At 35.8% G+C, this 21,753-nt stretch overlaps 1 protein-coding gene across 2 annotated transcripts in view; it reads right to left on the bottom strand.

The window, feature by feature from the left end:
• The window catches only part of LOC111503476 (Eph receptor tyrosine kinase), a 448,678-nt gene that overhangs the window by 412,223 nt on the left and 14,702 nt on the right, over positions 1 to 21,753 (bottom strand). Inside the window, exon 1 of one of the 2 annotated variants that reach the window (XM_074184072.1) lies at positions 21,082 to 21,249. The exons of the other annotated variant lie outside the window; for it this stretch is intronic. The gene's annotated coding sequence lies outside the window, so the exon portion shown is untranslated. Of the gene's footprint in view, positions 1 to 21,081; positions 21,250 to 21,753 lie in introns of those variants that run through there. 2 annotated transcript variants of the gene reach the window in all.

The raw sequence follows: 21,753 nt of genomic DNA, 5'->3' as shown, positions 1-21,753 counted from the left end.
AGTTAGCTATTATACAATATTTCACAACCATTCAGCTTGTGAATACAACTGAATACGATGATGTATGAAGTGGCTAATGCTGATGGTATTATTAGCACGAGTATTCCTCGTGATAGTGCATCTACTTCACTTGAAAAAAAGTTGGTTCTTTCAAATGAAAAAGAAAATTTTAAAGAACTACATTCTTTTCACATAGTCTAATTCTTCAGAACAAATCTAACCCTTTCTCCCACTCAACAATCCCTTTCACAACCCCATAACTCGGCTGAATTCAATGAACCAACTATCTCAAAGAAATTTCGTGAAGTATGTACGGCCCTACGAAGTCTGTATTTTAGTTTTCTCTGTAATAAATATTAACAAAAGTCAACGTTATAAGTTTCCGGTATTTAGAAATTTATTACCAGCATTAATGAAAATTACCGTGGGGGAGATACGGGAGGAGATATAAACACAGAACGTACTTTGCGTACTGTTTGTTGAACGATTAAAACAGTTCGAAAGATAAATATTAGGATACATAAAGAACTAACGTTGAACAGACAGAGATTGGGCTCTAAATTTAATTTCAATTTAACTCCCTGGTGCGAGTTGACAACAAAAAAGAGGATGTGTTGAAAATGAAAAGGTCGTATTCATTCACTGATTATTCACATTTCAACGATTTATATTTCCAGGATATATTTCCCTTAATGAAGGAAATTGCCAATAGGTTCGATATCCGATGCTAACAGATAAGTGTGTTTATTTTTATGATTTTATTTCTATCACAATCTTTCAACGTATTCGTTGTTTTGATTTTACGTTCGTTTTCGAGAAATAGATTTATCCTTTTTCGAAGGAAAATATATGATATGATGATTTGATTCGACTAAACTTTCACTAAAGTTTCCTTTTAACACCCAAACATATACCAGAACACCCAAAAATATAGGGTGGGTAAATGAAAACAAAATTCTTGTAGACGCTTTCCAATTTTGAAATTTCGCCAAATAGTTGTGTACAAATTCATAACGTAGTCAAAAAAAAACGTTAGTTATGGGTTTTCATCAAGTATCGGCCATTTCCATCATATATCGTGAAAATTCATTTTTCAAATTTCAATTTATTTACTTAGTTCAATAAATGTTCAAACTAACGACAACCTGCGTTCATACAACAACAAAGACTTTGGTCAAAATGTTCGGAATGAAAAGTAAAACTGGAACCTTTGGCGTAAAGTAAATCCAAAACGAACACTGATCCCACACATCAGAGCTGTAAAGTGTGTGGGTGTTCATCTCCTGACGTCGCCAATTTGATTGATGGAATGCGCATCAAGAAGAGTGGTGCAGTTCTGGTGTTTGGGAACAATGTTTGTTTTGGAAAATATTGGGAATTTGCGAGAATGTTTAGAACAAAATAGTTGTATTGATGCTTGCGAATAATATCAGTTTGAACATTCAATCAATTACGTAAGATCAAAATCAACTGTTCGAATAAATTCGTTTACAGAACTATTCGGCGAAATTTTGGAATTCAAAGACTGCTATAAAACAAATATAAAGCACTCGAACTCCAAATGCCATATTAAAATTTTGGGGTAAAAAGCATTGAAAAAAAACGTAAATTTACAACACAGGTAGAAAAACTAGTTGATTTACCATTAGGAGATTTTGAAGCCGATTAGTTTGTATGGTGAGTGGTCTTTCAGGTGAGATGGTGAGAGTACCGAACTCTAAAAGCCTAATTGGGTCTCCAGAGGGGCAGGAACAAAATATGTGATCTGCTGATTCATCATTTTCCAAACAGAGGCGACACACACTGTCTTCCGACAGTCCGAATCGCTGCATATGATGATTTAAATGACAGTGACCTATAAGAAGGCCTGTTAGACATCGTAGTTCATCCCTACTGTAGTCCAACAACTGTTTGGTATCAAGCTTCGAAGGGTGGAGTGAGCCCAATCCTGGAAGATTCTGCCAGAAGTCTATGAATCTTCTTGCCATCCTGGTGTTCAATCTTTGTTTGGCAAAGCCGAAAGCGATGCCAATAACAGGTTCTGGTCCGACGAAGCTTCTTGTAGCACCCTCCTTTGCAAGTAAGTAAGCAGCCTCATTGCCTTCCAGGCCAGTATGGCCAGGAATCCAGACCAGAGACAATCTGTTTTTGGCAATTTGCTACCAATTTAGACGTTGCTCGGTAGGTGAGATGGTGAGATGGTGAGAGTGAGAGTACCGAACTCTAAAAGCCTAATTGGGTCTCCAGAGGGGCAGGAACAAAATATGTGATCTGCTGATTCATCATTTTCCAAACAGAGGCGACACACACTGTCTTCCGACAGTCCGAATCGCTGCATATGATGATTTAAATGACAGTGACCTATAAGAAGGCCTGTTAGACATCGTAGTTCATCCCTACTGTAGTCCAACAACTGTTTGGTATCAAGCTTCGAAGGGTGGAGTGAGCCCAATCCTGGAAGATTCTGCCAGAAGTCTATGAATCTTCTTGCCATCCTGGTGTTCAATCTTTGTTTGGCAAAGCCGAAAGCGATGCCAATAACAGGTTCTGGTCCGACGAAGCTTCTTGTAGCACCCTCCTTTGCAAGGAAGTAAGCAGCCTCATTGCCTTCCAGGCCAGTATGGCCAGGAATCCAGACCAGAGACAATCTGTTTTTGGCAATTTGCTACCAATTTAGACGTTGCTCGGTAGGAACCAAGAGCTTGATTGTTCGAGAATATTTTTATTGACGTGTGTATGAAGTTGGATTCTTCCAATCCCTCTGCACACAATTCAATAGCGTAAATTTTCGCTTGAAATACAGTCGCATAGGTTCCCAGGCAGGTTGATATCATTGTCCTGGGTTGGTGACCGAAAACACATGCACCGGAAGCGTAAGGTGTTTTTGTTCCATCTGTGAACCACCAACTATCTCCTCTTAATAATTCCTTCTCCCAAAGAATCGAGTCCTCTCTGCTCGGGAACAGTACTTAATGAAGCAGTTCGTAGTTGACAGCTGGTGGCATAAAGTCAGAGGTCATTTCCAGACTGCTGTGACTCCCAGTGTCAACCAACAGTCTGTTGCACTCTGCGTTAAATTTATTTGTGCAATTGGCAATGTGAAAGTCTATATGCAGTCCATATAGCCTCCATCAGAAAAATGTGGAGAGGAGGTAGATCTAGAAGGATCTCCATGGCCGCAGACGGTGTGGTACAAGCCTGTATCTGTAAGCCAGAGAGCTTCGCCTAGACCGTTTTCTGTAAAGCCTTTGGCCACCAGTCAATTGCACCATAAGTGATCATTGGTCTGACAATCATCATATAAATCCAATGTATTTGTTTGGAACCTAAACCCCAAGTTTTACCACAAATCCTTCGACATGTCCATAGGGATAGTATGTCTTTGTGTAAAAATTTTGCCAAGTAAGCGTTCCAGGTGAGTTTTTTATCAAGATATTTTACTTCCGTTCCAACGTCTATTGTGCTTTGGAATATACTACAAGCTACCCTTCCCGACGTGGCCCATGCCAATATGAAAAGGTCATCTGCATAAGCTTGCAGATCTACTTTTCTTCTGTCGAGGGCATCAAGCAGACTATTGATCAAGAGCGATCACAGAAGTGAAGATAGTACCCCATCTTGAGGGAAGCCTCTGGTGACCCTGAACCTAGTGGCCGTAGGTACAGTCTGGATTTAGAAAATATAATATCTGTTACACTATACTACTGTCTGTAACTGATATCATTCTGATGGAAAAAGACAGATAAAAAGCTATATTCTTTTTCTAATAGGAGTCAGAATGTCAGAGTCAGGGATCGATAGCGGATCTATTATTGAGTTGTTTCAGAAGTCTACTTTAAACTGTAATCTATCAATGACATCGAAATAGGCGTCATTTGATTCAGTGCAGTTTAACCAACGTAATACAAAACAATTATTTCCGTGAGAATAAAAATTGCGTGCTCGGGGTTCGATGAAGTCGTCTAAAGCCGTTTTTGCCTGGTCTTGATTGGCGAAGGTTCTACCTGTAAGAAAGTTATGGAAGTGCTTGAAAAAATGGTAGTCGGCTGGCGCCATTTTTGGTACATTTCGTCAATTTCCTCACAATAGGACTCTGCTGTGATGGTTTGTCCGGTTACAGAAAATTACAGTGAATCACGCCAGCCACTGACCACCATAGAGCAACTATGGTATTTTTTTGCCTTTGGGAAGTGCCTGAGTGACTCATAGATGTCCAACCACTATCCTGAACGTCTCGTATTGTCATAGAGGATCTACATTTCATGTCACGTGACGATTCGATCCAAAAAAGGATCGTTTTGATTGCGCAAAAGCAAAGAAGAACAGACCTCGACACGTGACAATTTCTGTGTATCGTTCAAATCGTGGGGCGCCCACTTTTCGAATTTCTCTACCTTCTCAATACGTTTTTACGAAGTGCATGGAAGCTGACGCCCAGTTCTTCCACCATTTGTGATGAGCCAGTTTCCGACAGGGTCCCCAAATCCTCGTCCCGTATTACTGTAGATCGACCACTTCGGAACTCATAATCAAGGCTAAAATCTGCGGAACACAAACCAACGTCGAACAGTGCGTTCATTAACACTATCATTGCCAAATGCCTGGTTAATTTTTCCGGCTGTTAAGACAGCGCTTTGGTTCAATTTGAATTGGTAAAGAAAAATTGACCGAAACTCTTAACGACCTCAGCTGATGAAATTTTGTTGCACTATTCTTTCTTTCCTCAGGATGTCGATATTAGGTATATTATAGATTAATGAAAAATATATTTGAGACCTGATTAATTAATCTCAAACTCAGTACACATTCAGTGTATTTAGTTTTGAAACAAATAAAAAACATGTCCTGGTGAACAAATGGACCAGTCTCATACTGATGAATTGATGGGGTTCGGTCTATGAGATGATTTGGTGTAAATTAATCGTGTCTTTTTCAATGAATTTTATCCAATTAAAACTGTTTTCTATGAGAAATAAAGACACAATTTTCAATATTACTATTAAGTATTATTATTATAGCGAAATTTGCGCTGGTCAGACGAAGCCCCGATACATTCGGAAAGGCGCGCCAGCATTATCAACCAATGACGACCTCCCACACCATGGGGTAAGTGATCATTGGGTCCAAGAATCATGTGCTCTGAGTATGCGCAGTGAGCCACAAATGACAGCCTTCTGCATCTGTCCGGCTAAGATTTCTGCCTTAGTGCGGCAAGCCGGTATGATTTTGAAATTCGAGAGTAGAAAGGGCATCATTCCACCAAGGACTCCAATAATTAGAACAACCATCTCGGTTATAATTATTATTATTGTTAATATTATTAAGAACATTAATTTCACAATCATGTGTTCTAAACAACCGAAAGAAAAGACTACATTATAATTTAATTGAAACATTCTTGGGTTCGAAACAGTTACCTTTCTACTTGTACCTCCGTTTTAGGACAAAGCGAAAAAAAATAAGCTAGACAAAATGGACGATCTGTTCATTGGAAACCATCAATTACGTATAATAAGCCCATAAAACTTATATAACTGCGATAAAACGATGGTTACACTTATGATTTAACAGCATTACTCAGTTTAATAGCACCTATAATAGACAATTTTTCAAATTCCGTAACATTTTGTGCTTTTATCGTACATTATGAGCGATTTTTCGATGGAGTTATTAAAGCCGATGCCGTTTTACGACCAAATTCAATTCTATCTGATAATGATACAGGATTTGACAAAGCAAATCAACGATAATAAACCTCTAAGGTGCATGTTTTTTCGGTAATCAGTTATAATAAATCAAAAATAGATTTTGAATCCTCCACAGATTTTTTTTTATTAATGGAATTTATCTGTAAAAGTACGAAACGTACTTTTCCAGATATTCTTGAACATATTTAGAAGCAACCACAACTGAAATATTCTTCTAGTTTCTCATAAATTCATTGAAATCCAGATAAGTAACGATATAAAATGAAGAACAAAGTAATAATTCTGAAATAAAGTGAAGGCAGAAATTCATTTTATACGATGGAGGACTATTTATATTTCGGAAATTGGCAAAACTAATATCAATGGATAAGATGTGACAACACCATAATGAAGTTTGGAAGTTTGGCATTTTTTAGCATAAACGTACTCATAACGTTTTGATGTACAAGTGTTATTTGTTTTGTTCACAGTAAGTTAAGAAAATCAATTTGACCAAAAAATGGAAATTTCGAAAGAAGGTTTTTGTTTGATTATTTTTCACAACTTTTTGAGTGAATTATCTGAAAAAGATGTGTCGATGAAATTACTTCTTTGTATGGCGATAAAGCACCCTCAAAATCCACAGTATATCGCTGGTATAGTGGATTTAATCGTGGTCGTAGTTTGGTCGCCGACCAATTCCGTGAAGGTCATCCAAAATCGGTTGTTGTACCACAAAACATCGGCGTGAACTGATAATGCAAGATCATCATGTGACATATTGTGAAATAATGACATCCTTGCACATTAGTTCCACTTCAATACATTCGATTTTGCATGAACACTTAGTTGATGCGTATGAGCTGTAAACAAAACAGCAATCGACCGAGTGGGTATCCCAAGACGAGCTAAATCTAACAAAAAATTTTTGTGAAAGAAGCACAGCGAAGGAAATGGTCGCCTATTTCTCGGCCGAATGGGCCATGTGTCTTCGGAGAAATTCGTAAAACTAACCGGCGAAGACGAATCATTCTCCATCATGACAATGCGAACTCTCACACATTCCGTCAAACAAGTGAATTTTTGAGCAATCAAAACATCGAACTGATGACTTATCCTTCGTACAGTCCTGATTTGGCACCCAATGACTTTTTTTTGTCCCTGAATATCAAAGGTAAACTGCGTGGTCAACGATTTACGAGTGCCGAAGAAGCAGTTGAAGCGTTCAAAAACTATGCTTTGGAGGTATATCAAGAAACATTTAAAAACTGTTTTGACAAATGGTTTGAAAGAATGCAAATGTATTGATCATCAAGGGGAATATTTCGAAACACGATGAAGCCGTTTTAATTAAAAAATGTTTGTTATTATTTGCTATTCCCGAAATATAAATAGTACCCCTCGTTATTTGTGATTTCCTAGAATATATAGTAACCACTGGTAAGAAGATGAGATATCTGTCAGGTTTCCGTCAGGCTACCAAAAACCTAGCAAGCTGCGAAGGTCTAAGACTTTGTGTCAAAAATGTTAGGACTGTCGGAGAAAAAGTGGTGCATACATTTGGAGCAGCATGTTTGGAAAAGAAAGATATCTATTATGAAGTAAATTAAATAAAGGAGAGAAAATAACCAAGAAAAATTCCATTCAATTCAAATAATTTTCATCAAAATGATTTAGTCAATCAAAATCATTCAAATAAAATGAAAACGTTCAATCATCCCGTTTGATATATCAAGTAATACTATTGTGAACGTAAACGATACCCTCCATTAATGCATTGTTCATTGTAGACTATTTCACAAAATATAGCAATATGCCCCATAACTACGAAAACCAATTAATTCGATAGCACTAGATTGTGTTTTGTGTCCCTAAAAGCTGGCAATAGAAACCCCCTTGATTATACCCTTTGAAATTGTCACATATAGTATCAAATGATGAGAGGACGTGGCAATTGGTCAGTAATTTATGGGGGTTTTGTTAATTGCCCTCCATTTGAGTGAACTGAACGTTTCTTGTTGCCAATGCCCTAGGAGGATATGGTTAAACTATTTATAATTATTCAATATGTATTTGAGATAGTTTTATGAAAGGTACTGAAGTGGAAATAAACCTATTTGATTATTCGATATTAACAAATTGTGAAAACTATAAGTCTGAAAAAACAGCAATGTAAACAATCGTTTATCGAAGCTAGATTTACCAAAACATGATTTAACTTGAAACTTTCAGAATCGTGCAACATCAAGATAATAATGTTGCAAGATAGTTTAACGTTTCTTACTGTCTGTTGAGTGCATAACCTACCATAATCTGAAAAATATACAAAGCTAATTCAATAGAAAATCTGTTGAAGTGTAATAAACGACAAACTGAAAAATTCACCCCGAAAAGTTACTGTGTAATATAAACTACTGAAAAGTCCAATTAGTCAGTAACTTGTCGTATTCATAAGTTTCGCCAATAAATTAACGTTCATTTTGAAAACGGAAAATAAATCTTTTCCGAAACGTCAACCATCTAAATGAGGCTAAGCAGACATTTAATTTTTGCCATTGATTATATAGGGTCTTCCATTAAGTGCTTCCTTTGTTTAGGCCGCGGTGGTAGTGCGCCCGACTCACAATCGGAAGACCATGGGTTCGATTCCTGCCTCGACCAGATATTTTTCTCGAGAGAATGTATCTGGTTGAAGCTGGGATGATTCTGCAACCGTGTTAGGAATCACACGTTCAAAGGTAAGACCTCGTTAGTCCTTAGCTCGCACTAGTTTCCCACTTCTTAGAGTTGTCGTTCGTATGGGGGCGACAGCTGTTTAACGGAAAAACAGATTTTAAACAGATTTCAAACAGATATCTTTAAATTTGAAAAAATCAAATATGTTCAATAAATATTTTATTCAAGTAGGAATAAAAATGCAAACCAATATAAATAAATCCCAGTTCGAACAACCCCAAAAGCTTTCAAATGATCCAACAGTAAACTCTACAATTGTACTGGAACCTACGACAATAAATGAGATCATCAATATCATATCAACGCTCAAAAGCAATTGTTTACCAGGTCAGGACATGATCTCGACAAAATTTATAAAAAATTTTCACGAATATTTAGTAAATCCTCTAGTACATATCATAAATCTTTGTTATGAGAGCGGCAATCTACCTGAATGGAAAAGAAGTATTATCACACCAATTTATAAATCTGGTGAACGGAAACTTATTGAAAATTATCGAAAAATCTCTGTGATTGATTACTTCGCAAAAATGTTTGAACATAGCTTTAAAAAAAGACTCATAACTTTCCTGAATAAAAATAATGTAATAACTGAAAGGCAATACGGGTTTCTGAGTAATTCAAACACAGAAAAAGCAGTTCTTGACTTCGTGGAAAAAACGGTAAACACTCTAGATAGATCAGATAAATGTCTCGCTATCTTTCTTGACCTGGCCAAGGCGTTTGATACTATATCTCATGAAATTCTTTTGGGGAAGCTTTACAATTATGGAATCAGAGGACCGGCAAACGATATTCTACAGAATTATCTATATAAGAGATCATAAAAAGTGAAGTTAGGAGAATATGTTAGTAATCCTTTAGAAATGCCAATTGGGGTACCACAAGAAACTGTGTTAGGCCCAATATTGTTTCTCATTTATATAAATACTATTGGATTTTTGAAAAACTCTAAAGCTCATACTATCTCGTATGCCGACGATACCACTTTGATTTGATTGATGATGCAAATAATGGATTAGAACAAGTTAAAATATGGCTAGACCAAAACCTACTAAGCTTGAATGTGAAAAAAACTAAATACATGTCTTTTTCTCTGATTGAAGGTGATCAACCGATAGTAAAGAAAACTGTATTCATGTACACGAGAATAATTACCAAAAGCGTTCAACATGCAATTGTCCGAAAATTGACAAATGTAATAGTATCAAGTATTTAGGTGTTATGATAGACCCAAACTTTAGGTGGGAAAATCCTGTTGTATCTTTGACTAACAGACTCAGACAGCTAACTAGAAAAATGTATGAATTGAGAGAATTTCTGAATGATAAAACACTAAGAGTAATTTACTATTCATTAGCAGAATCCATATTACGGTATTGTATAAAAGCATGGAGAGGTTTATTTCGCAATAATTTAACAAAACTCCAATCAATGCAAAACAAGATCCTGAAAATAATATTCAAAACTGAAACTTCATTTAACTGCACCACTATATGAGCAGCAGTCGCAGATACTTGATATTAGAAGCTTGTTTGTATGCCTACCAATGCTTAGAATGGATGTTTCCTAACCTAAATCATTTCAATCGCCCCATGGAAATTGTAAATAATACCAGATCACTGGATAATCTCACAGTATATATACCAATGTACAAAAAGAGCCACACAAAAAGAACCATTTTCTCTTTTGGGCCAAAACTGTATAATGTTCTACCTCATGAACTGAAGATAATAACCAATTTCCATAAGTCCAAACAAAAAACAAAACATTACATTCTGAAAAATCCAAAGGAAATTTATAAAATAATAAATTAGTTGATATTCTCGGTATTCCATAATCCTAGTATCCTGAAACTATATTATTCTTCGATAAGGTCTAACTCTCCCTTCAATTGAATAATATACTGAGTAGTTATACACTTCCATTATTCAATGATTTACTGTACAATTACAATGTTTCTTGACGGTTGCAGACAAGCACCATTCAAGCATACAAAATGCTTAGGTGCAGTCTCGTCATCCAACAGAAACTTTATAATAATCATCGATATGTATCTTTGATCTGATAAACTCAGCAAAATGAATTATATTTATAATATGTTTGGCACAGGACCTGTCTCCACTTTCAATGATATACCAGCCGTTCAGGTTCTATTTCACCGGTATATAAAATACTCTAACATTTTTATTCCTAACTAATCTTTAAACAAATACAATAAATAATTGGAAATAAAAGCGAACCGACCGAGCTCAAATCACAATCTACTGAGAAAACTAACAGAGCCGAGCAAGCTCAAATAAAGTAAAACATACCTATATTTTAAAAGAGATCAACGTCGATTTTGAAACATCTGACACACAAAGTTGTAAAATTTTATCGACGCTAATCGGTGCAGCCTGGAATTACCTTGAAAGTCGACGAAGACGATAAGAAAGAATGAGACACCAGGATTCAACACGTTTTCCAGGGACGAACTCAACCAACGTCAGCGAGTTTGGAAGTGAACTATTACCTCTCTAAAGCAGGATATGCCTTTCGATGAGTAAAATTGGTTTTTGATCGGTTTTTTATTTCATTGAATGATATATGTAGGTATTCTGACCACCGTCATTAGGTCATATAAGTAAGTCCAGTTCTTTCGAGCTGGTTACCAGCATAAAAAGGAGTTTTATATAACAAAATACACAATTTTAAGACAACGATAAAAATAAAATAAATACAACAATAAAAATTAATTGGCGCTCCGGGGCGACTTCATTGATTCCAGTGGCGCATTTGCTTTTTAAGCTGCAGGAAAACCCGGAAAAACCTGAAGCACCACATCATCTGAAGATCTTGATCCAACAATGTCCTCTCTCTCATAAAACAAAATGTAGGGTGTCTCCAGAGGCTCCAATAAATTCAATATAGTTCGTGTGTTTACTGACTTTGTTTACTACCATGCAGAGCATATACAGGGTGTTAATTTGAAAACTTCTCACCTTTAATATCTTCCTTCCAGTGAACAATATGAATCGAAAAAACAAGTCAATTTTATTGTCAAGGGGGACACTTTCAAGGACTATTTGTAGCCCGTGTGGTTCAACCCCCTAGGAGGGGTTGAACCCCTTAGGAGGGGTTGAACCACGAGAGCTACAAATCATGTTGATTGACGTTCAATTCTACACCCTAACTTATTATTTTTTGATGGGCATTTTCAGAAAAATGGCGTTTCAAACTAAGAGAACTAATTATTAGTATGCCTATACAGAGATGCATGGTTTGACCAGAACTGGTAGGAATATTAGGTGGTATCTTTCCAATCCTTTATTAGGGGTAACATTAGCCACAAGCTCCAACTGATTTACATCAGCGATGTAAATCATCGAGATCACCGGATTCAACACTCATAGATTTTTTTCTTTGGGGGTATCTCAAATCCGTTGTTTATGAAACACAACCTTCTGATATTGAAGTACTCGAAAGACAAATTACAGCAGCATGCCAGTCAATTCCAAGTGAAGTTTTCCGTAATGTTAGAGGGGAGTACAGACTTGATTTGGAAAAGTTTATAAGATAAGAGTAAGTAGATTTTATGTTTGAAATGTCTTTCTCGTAAAATGAATTTTATTTTGTAAAAGGACAATAAACAAGAAATAAAAAATCCCACGCGTAATACATTTATTCCTGTCATTCAAGGGTTGGAACGGTGCCACCTACTCTTCTAACCATTTTTATTAAAAGGAGTCAATACAATAATGCATCTAATTATCTACATGTGTGAGTTTAGAAAGCTATTTTTCAGAAAATGCTCATAAAAAAGAATAGGTTAGGGTACCATTGGAAGCAGAATTGAACGCCAATCAAAATGATGTACCACCTTCCCATTTAAAGTTCTAAGGGTAACATCTACCCCTTCCAGGGGGTTGAACCAAGAGGGCTACAAATAGTCCTTGAAAGCGTCCCCCTTAACAATAAAATTGACGTGTTTTTTTCGATTCCTCATATTGTTTACTGGAAGGAAGATATTGACAGTGGCAAGTTTTCAAATTGACACCGTGTATAGTGCTGAAAGGCAGTAAGAAATAACTGAGGACTAGTCAAAAAAAGCATGATATTATCATACTGATTGAATTAAATATTTATAGAGATTAGCTGATCCGGCAAACGTTCTTTGGCCACAAATTATTTCTATCAGAATAATAACACTTACAAATAATATTAATCAATTATCCTGTTAGACCCGTAAGTCCATGCTTAGAGCTAACACAAACAAATTGGATGGTTTGCTCACTTGAGAGCATGTCACGTAAAATTGTCCATGTGAAAAACGTGGTGTGCTCAAATCCAAGATACAAACGGACATTGTTTGGCCTTGAGACTTATTAATAGTCATTGCAAATGCCAATCTAATTGGAAATTGCACACGTTTAAAATGAATTCGCACATCTGTAGGTATATTAGAAATTCGTGAAATCAATATATTTTCACCTCGGAACTTGCCATTTAAAATGCTGGCTGCGAAGACGTTTTCATTAATGTTTTAATGACTAATCGCGTGCCGTTGAACAGCCGTGGTGGATTCAAAATCCGGAGCGATTCCACTTTCACTTATAAATTATGCGGTGGCATGTCTGGTACTCAAATCCAATGACTTCAAAAACTCTGTTGGATAATGCACAGCTTCGATGGCATCATAAACTGTATCTACGCTCGATGGATAAACAATAATAGAGGGCGAAAAAACTGTGTAGGTAGTGAGAGAAGGCTTATTGTGTGAGAGAGACAGAAGACAGGCTCCGTTCTCATCCCTACTCCGTGCTGTTTACTGAGTATGAAATACATATTTAAACCTATTTTCAGACCTACCGAATATATGAAATTTCATGAAAATCGGTCAAGCCGTTTCTGAGGAGTATGGCAACTAACTGTAGTATTTTAAAAACGACTTGTTGTAACGCACTAAGAAACGAACACGTTTTCATTTAAGTTTATATTAAAGAGAGTTCACTTTAGTTAACGAAAACAAACCTCTGATATATGCAGGCTGATTTTTTAGCTGATCACAGAATTGTTATCTCGAAAACGATAAGAACCTACTTCTCAGTCAAAAACTAGAATTATCAAATTTCTTTTTTGGCTGTATCGCCTTCATTTCGAATGATTTAAAAAAGCAGAACATTCAATAGTGTTTCATTTTATTTGATCTAATATATATATATATATATATATATATATATATATATATATATATATATATATATATATATATATGTATGTATGTATATTTATATATATATATATATATATATATATATATATATATATATATATATATATTTCTGACTTTATTTATATAATTTGAAATGAAGGCGGTAGAGCCAAAAAATGAAATTCGGCTATTCTCGTTTTTGGGAAATATTTCAAAAACCAGCACATATATTCTTGATCTGAAAAAAGATTATTCTACTTTCCCAAAATAGAAAATTTTCGTCAAATTCAACCTTGTTGGTCTTACCATTTCTGAGATAGCAATATTGGGATCAGCTAAAAATGGCCTGTATATATTTTTCATAAAAAAAAAAATATTTTCCAGCTAACAGACTTCGTAGATGGGCCATAATTTTGACAACCTACCATTATATGTATGTCAAATCAGATCATAATCAGGCGGATTTCATGTCCAGAGAACCTTTACTCTTAGGAGATAATAGCTTAGAGAAAGTAGATTTAAATTTTGTGTCTTGTTTTTTAGATAATGGAAACTTTTTGTTTTTGTTCAAATCAAGGTTTCAATACAATAAGATATTATTTTATTGAAAGATTCAAATATAATTGAAATCAGGTTGGTCCAATGATTCATACAAATTGAAATATGAAAGTAAGTTCAAATGATTTTGAAGGATACGAAATCTGTTAACTACTGAATCGAATTGGTTACTGTGGAACAATCGAATCATAATCCCTAGTTCTTTGCGAAATCATATCCTAGAGAGTTTGCATGCTAGTCATATGGAGGTTGGAAAATTGAAAAGCCTTGCACATTTAGATTTTGTAAGTCCATTCAAAAAGCGGTACCTCTTTTTCTTCGAAATAATTTGAGGAGTTTTTAACTGAGAATAATGGCATTCATATTAAAGCACCGCCTCAACACCCTTCCTCTAATGGTATAGCTAAGAATTGTGTAAAAACACTCAAGCTGGCTCATTTGGATACTTAAGGTGAAAATAATCAAACGGATATCAATTTGATACTCAATAGCTTTTTGTCTGACCATCGTAACAGCCCTCATTGTACCTGTAGTTCTGCTAAATTGTTGTTTGGAAGAAATTTACGGACTCGTTTTGATGCATTATTACCAAATTCTAATGTGATTGTGAAAATATGTATCGTAAATGAACAAAATGAGCAAATATTCTATTTTAATGGTTAAGAGATCAGTGTACCTACTGTGTGTTTCGGAAAAATAGTGGCTGGCAAAAATTATAGAAAAATAAAAAAATTTTTGGTTCAAAGATAGGATTATCAAGGAAATTGGAAGATTGACCTATATAGTTCAAGTACCAGAGTTGAACAATGTTAAATGGAAACGGCACATAAATCAAATAAAAAATATCATATTAGAAATTCTTAATTGCCAAATTTTCAAAGTATAACTGCACCGTGAAGTTTCATCAAATATGATAGATCTCACCACTTCCCTTGACAGTAATTCAGTTAATAAAACGGTGATTTCAACACGAACGATTGATTTATACTTGAAAGATTATGTAATGTAATATAATTATCTTTATTTTCAAGGAGGGAGATGTGACGACCTGTCTATAGTAGCTTGATGTGACATTCTGTAAATATGTGTTTTTATAATAACCTTCGTACTAGTTAGCAGTAGTTTGTAGGAGAGTTGAATGAAGTCAATTGTAGGTTAGTTTACTATCAGATATGCCGGAAGAATCTATCATTATAATTATTTCTAAATGTCATCAACTATGGTCATTTGGCTCGTTTTCTGGCTTATTTATGTTAATATTTCCTCGGGCCACTCAGTAAAAATCATGGCTATTCGTGCTCCAGCCATCTCTAACTAAACTATATCCATTCAACAAACAAAATAACCAAAACAAAGATAGACGCGTGATCAAAGCATGATCACCACGCACTTTTGCCTCTATTGTGTAAAATAAACAAGCCTCCTTAAGCTGACCAATCAAATTCAACTGCAATCGGCTGGCGAAATTCATTGCCACAGTGTCTGAGTGGTCAGTGACGTTTAAACACCTGTGGTGTGTACATAAACGATATTTCAAGGTTAACAATTTTTGAAATGTCAAGTACTGATACGGCTGCAGAAACTACTAATTTGTGTCCCTACACTCCATTAAAAAAAATCCTATACACAGCCGCATATTATTTAAAAAAAAAATAAAATTTCGGTCGTTCGAATATGTGCAAGCAGCCTTGTCTGGGAGATCACGTGCACTATGCATGATAATTTTTTAGAGCACTCTGTTGCTTAGATAGAAAGAGTAGGAATCTATGCGACTGTATTTCAAGCGGAAATTCACGCTTTTGAATTATGTACGGAGAGACTGGAAGAATCCAACCTCATACACAAGTAAATAAAATATTCTCGGACAGTCAAGCAGCGTTGGAAGCTCTTGGCTCCTACTGAGCAACGTCTAAATTGGTGGCAAATTGCCAAAAACGACTCTCCTCGATAGGAAGACTTAACAAATTGTCTCTGGTCTGGATTTCTGGCCATACTGGCCTCGAAGGCAATGGAGGGTGTTGCAAGCAGCTTCATCGGACCAGAACATGTCATTGGTATCGCTTTAGGCTTTGCCAAACAAGGATTGAACACCTGGATGGCAAGAAGATTTATGGACTTCTGGCAGAATCTTCCAGGATTGGCTCACTCCACCCTTCGAAACTTGATACCAAACAGTTGTTGGACTACAGTAGGCATGAACTACGATGTCTAACAGGCCTTCTTACAGGTCACTGTCATTTGAATCATCATATGCAGAGACTCGGACTGTCGGAAGTCAGTGTGTGTCGCCTCTGTTTGGAAAATGATGAAACAGCTGAGCACATACTTTGTGCCTGCCCCGCTGGGGACCGAATCAGGTTTTTAGAGTTCGGCAGAGCCGCACTCTTACCAACTGACCTGAAAGACCACTCACCATACAAACTAATCGGCTTCGTTAAGAAGCTGGGTTTATTCGGTCGAATGTGAATAGGTGTGAGCTATAATAAACCCTTGCGGGTTGCGGTGGAGGGTCGAATAGACTCACTCATCTATCCTAACCTAGCCTAACCTAACCTATAGATAAATTCTCGGGAGAAAAATATCTGTTAGACGGTGGATTCGAACACACGATCTTTGGATTGCGACAATTAGCCGTCGAAGAAGCTATCATAAAGAAAAACATTATAATATCATAAAAAAAACACTGAATCACAATATTATAAAATATAAGCTTAAACACATCTTTAAAAAATATATTTTTGTATTGTACACACCTTGCAGGTCATAACGAATATATTTTCACACGTTATATGAAATTTTACTTGTTGGTATTTAATCAAGCTCAGACTATAGTTTTTTCTTGAGGAATATCAACATCGGTGTAAGTAAAAACTGCCCTTAAACCATGTCCGATACGGTACTGATCGCCGTGTGGAACACTTCAAGAAGAAACTTCCTTTTAATGTGAAATGGGAGCCGACTGTGTTATAGGTAGATAAAGCCTTCGAAACCGGTCGAAAAATATATAGATTCTGTTTACCTGCATTGTACCGGGGGCGTTATTTATTTCAGAACGAAAATTACCGGAAACTATTACGAGATTATTTACTACTAACTGCTATTGCTAGTTGCAGAAGGCTAATAAACAATGAATTGCTGCAAATGTTCAATGTACACACAGCCGAAGGGTTCGAAGATATGGCACGTAATGCCCATTTCTATTAATGGGTATTTTGCTTCGGTTTGTAACGTGTGCGCTACCATATGCACCGAGAATGTTCCTCGACGCATATCTAATATGATATGGATCGTTATTCTAACTTTATGTGTAGTAAAACATCTAAATAAACCTCGAGCATTCTCAATGGCTGAAAAAAATAGTAATAGGCACAACAAACAAATGTGACAGCAAAGTAATTATTGATTTGAATAGATGTAATTGAAAGTTTATATCGCAAATATATCAACCGATGACTTCTTCGAAGTTTAAACACCATTCAAAGAAGATATCAGAAATAATTTAATAATTTAACTTGGGTATTTGAGATAGATTTTCAATGTTATTATAAAATTCCATAGCCTCAGTACAAATTTTCAGCATTCAAATTCAATACACTTCGAAACAGAACTCACTTATATGGCACATTGTCAAGTGATATCAGATGCAACGGTTCTTCCTTCCGGATACTTATTTGGCAAGAGAATAGAAACTAAATCATGTAGAGATATGATCACATATCAACGGGGATGTTCTCAATTACAGGGGTTAGTGGAGTCCACCCCTACATCGTCATTGCCAATGATACATACCAAATAACAGAGTAATAATTGTAATTCACGAATCTCATATCGTTTCTCACATTAAGATACCCTTTGAAGATAAAGTTACAGAGCACATAATAATTGTTCGTCGTGGTTTTGCCTTTCTATTCGACCTATTTAATGGACGAAAATATGCAATTACCTCAATTCAAACGAAGGCATATAGTCGAAGATTGTGTAATAAATATTAGTACTTCCTTATCATTCTAAAACAGCACAGGGTATAATCTTCAGATTCTGACAAATATCAGGTACTCCCCAAAGTTCACTTTTAGGATCTCTAATATGGATGCATGTTCTCAAAAGTAAATGCATTCAGTAAGAGGATAAGAAATATTTTCTCAACAGTATTGTCTTGTTTTGATATTGAAGACAATTTTTGAGAATAAAACACAAGCACTATAGGAAAATCCTTAAGAACGATGCCTGTGTGAAAATAGCGATTCACATTTGATTTGAATCGCTGGAAATTAAATCCATTTGGAGAAACGTTCTCAGGAAGTTTATTCCACATAAACGCAGTTCTCCATATGAGAGATTTATTAAACAGTGATGTTTGGGGTGTACTGAGTTGAACCTCAAAACGATGAGCAGTCACAGTTCGTCGCGTATTTCTGATATATACCGCTCTTGATGGAATCAGATGTGCCAAGTCACTTGAACACTTCTCGTGAAAGTATCTATAGAAGAGAGACAAATCCCAACCTTTCTTCGATGTTCCAGACTATCAAGGTTGCCAGTGATGTTCGCGTCTCTACTCAGGCGGATGGCTCTTTTCTGAATGGAATCCAGCAGCTTCAGAGTATGCTCCATATATGAGCTTTATAAAACATCAACAATTGCTGCGCTTTTGAGGAGCAGCCTTTGCAATTCCAGCGACATGATTGTGCCAAGACATATTGGTGTCAATTTTAACCTTCAACAAACTTATCGAAGTAGAAAGCGGATATGTCTAACCTTAAAATATTACATTCGATGCCTGGGTTTTTGTGGCATTGAATTGAACCTGGTTAGTTTCACCTCAATTCGAAATACCTTATATATCCTCATCAAGATATAAAATCTTCTGCTGCCGGTGAAGATGTGCCTCCGTAGCCGATGTCCTGGAATCCAAACGGAATGAGGAGACAAGTATGCTGTCGTCAGCAAAGCAATATTTTTTCCAATATGTCGTTAATATGCAATATAAAGAGGGTTCGAGGCAATATGAATCCCTGGGGAACATCAACGCATATGGTGAAAGTATTCGACAGATATCCATCGACGGCCACTTGCAGTGAACGTTCTTTTAGGAAGCTGGAGAGCCATATACAAAAATGATCCGACTACCAAAGTATCGAAGTTTGGCCAGCAAACCTTCATGCCTTAGAAATATACATTGTTATAATTGGACTGATAAGAGTAATATGGGCACAAAAATATGAATGCTCTCCCGAGTTTTTTTCTGAAAATAGATAATGAAATTGATGGAGAGTTAACAGTATTATGAATATCCCGATACATTTGGAGTCGAACATTACAGAATATCTGAAAATACCTACAAAGTTTGACAAAACGTACTGTAATCTTGACAACTCTTGAGTTAATTTCCTTAATACTAGTTAGTGTACAGTCAAACGTAATAGTCCTTCCACTATAAACTTTTTAAACGGAACAAGATAACGAAGTCGTACAAAATTTACGTGAAAAGGGTCATTTGTAGTACTTCTGATAAGAAAGACAATGCTACTGCATCACTCGTCAAATGGAAAGTGAAGTCTTGTGATGCCTCATTTCACCAAACCTATTTTTTGTAACTCAAACCAGCAGTTCCTGAGTATTAAGCAGTATCATATTCCTTTTATGAATCGACAAACAAACGATAAATATCACAATTAAAAAAAATATATTCAAATTTTCCTCCATTTCATTCCAATAAATGTTCATAACAATAATTTTTGTGGGGTAATTTCGTTGCGAGCATTTAGGTAATTATTATCAGATAATCTAAGAGGTTCATTCTATACAGGTTTGCATGACTGACGAACCCAAATCAGTTTTCAACTGATTTTACGTTTCACATAGACAAGGTGCCTCCTCATTATGACAAACTGATTCTAAAGTTTCTTTAGATGACGAATATCCATACCATTGGATAGGCAGAAGTGACCTTTCAAAATGAGACTCTTGACCACCCTAAGAACTTTTGTAGCTCATTCCAGTGCCCATGTATGGAATGAGGGGTAGTACTCCTAATGAAGTTTTTCCAGAAATATTCCATTAAATGTAGGAAATAAATTCGTAAACAAATTTCATTACTGCCAGGAACACGTTGAACATCTATTGGAATGCAATGAAGTGAATTCAGTTCTCAATACTATTTTTATTGAAATTTTGATATTTATCGTTTGTTCGCAGATTCTTAAAACGGGTATAAAACTGTTAATTGCCGAGTAACATCTGATACGATTTCTAAAAATAAACTAGATGGCCATGACTTCAAATATAGATGTATTTTTTGATGCTGAACTATTTTTTCAAATAACATTTCCCGGGATTTTTCAAAATAAGAGTACTTTGAATATTTCAAGGCTCCATTTATATTACGTGTGTTTTACTGTATTTTGTTGGTGCATGTTTAGTTTTAAGGGGTGCACAAACTTTTATCAAGAATAACTTTTTGTCGAAAAACCTTTAATAAATAAGCTTCCCATACTTTGGGGATGACACTGTATATTATAGCTACCATAAGCCAATTGTTACTTTTATAGGATTAAATGATAATATACTAATAATGAACATACACAAAATTAGTATCGTCTTTTTTAAGCCACGTTTCACATAATAAATTTATATAACGTGCTTGTTGGTCAAATTCTTATAATAGTATATGACCATGGCACACTAAAAACTGAGCGTCTGTTCGACGAGAGAGAAGGAACCTGCCTTCCGCTTGCATATGCGTATGCAACATAACGCATAAGGTAACGAAGCGGTTTACCCTCCCATAAGAAGTTATTATTTGAAAAAAGTTGGCAGCACCAACTCAACGAAGAGTGATGCAACGATAATGTCTTTATCATCAAAAATTACTAAAACGTTGAATTCTACATAAATTTTTCCTACCTTAATATATTGTCCCATTTTTTACGTTCGTACTGTATGGAGGTAATATAAAATTAATTCATAAATTATTTCCAATAAAACACTTCTTTCCACACCAGAACAGTACCACTAGATGATTTGAACTACTTCGGGAATCTGCGAACTAGTTAGTTGAACCTTCATCTTGGATAATGAACAAATATAACGTTGAATAATTGTATTTGTTGGAGTTGGTACTTGATAATATTTCATTTTAAAATCACTCAAACGTAGTATACTCCGACAAATTAGTGTTTTAACGGGTTGCTTTTGGTAAACAACTTCACCAAACAAACTATCAAGAACAACAATTAGCAACGTAACGTGTATATCACGTATGCAACTAAACTCGTCTCGGTACAATATCAATATAAACCAATCTCATTGCACGTCACATATTCCTCGTTACCTATCAAGTAGACGGCAATCCTTTATATTCAAAGTCGGTGTAACTTCACTACTTTATGGTCTCCGCAATCCATACAGAAGACAAATCAAGTTGTCAGTCATGTCGGTATTATGAGACTAGGTTTATCGGTTCATCGCTCAAGTTTATTCAGAGAACGATTCTTCCAGTTATTCACGAAACTATCAGGTTTTTGTTTCTTCGAATCCAGTTCTAAACGGTGTTGAGTGACAGAGATGCGGCTTGTT

Source organism: Leptinotarsa decemlineata, unplaced genomic scaffold, assembly GCF_025532065.1.
Source record: "Leptinotarsa decemlineata unplaced genomic scaffold, Ldec_3_MD MMD2_tig00026354_RagTag_RagTag, whole genome shotgun sequence".
NCBI classification, from domain to species: Eukaryota; Metazoa; Arthropoda; class Insecta; order Coleoptera; family Chrysomelidae; genus Leptinotarsa; species Leptinotarsa decemlineata.
Note: the sequence above shows the minus strand (reverse complement) of the source record. Positions and strands in the feature narration are given on the sequence as shown.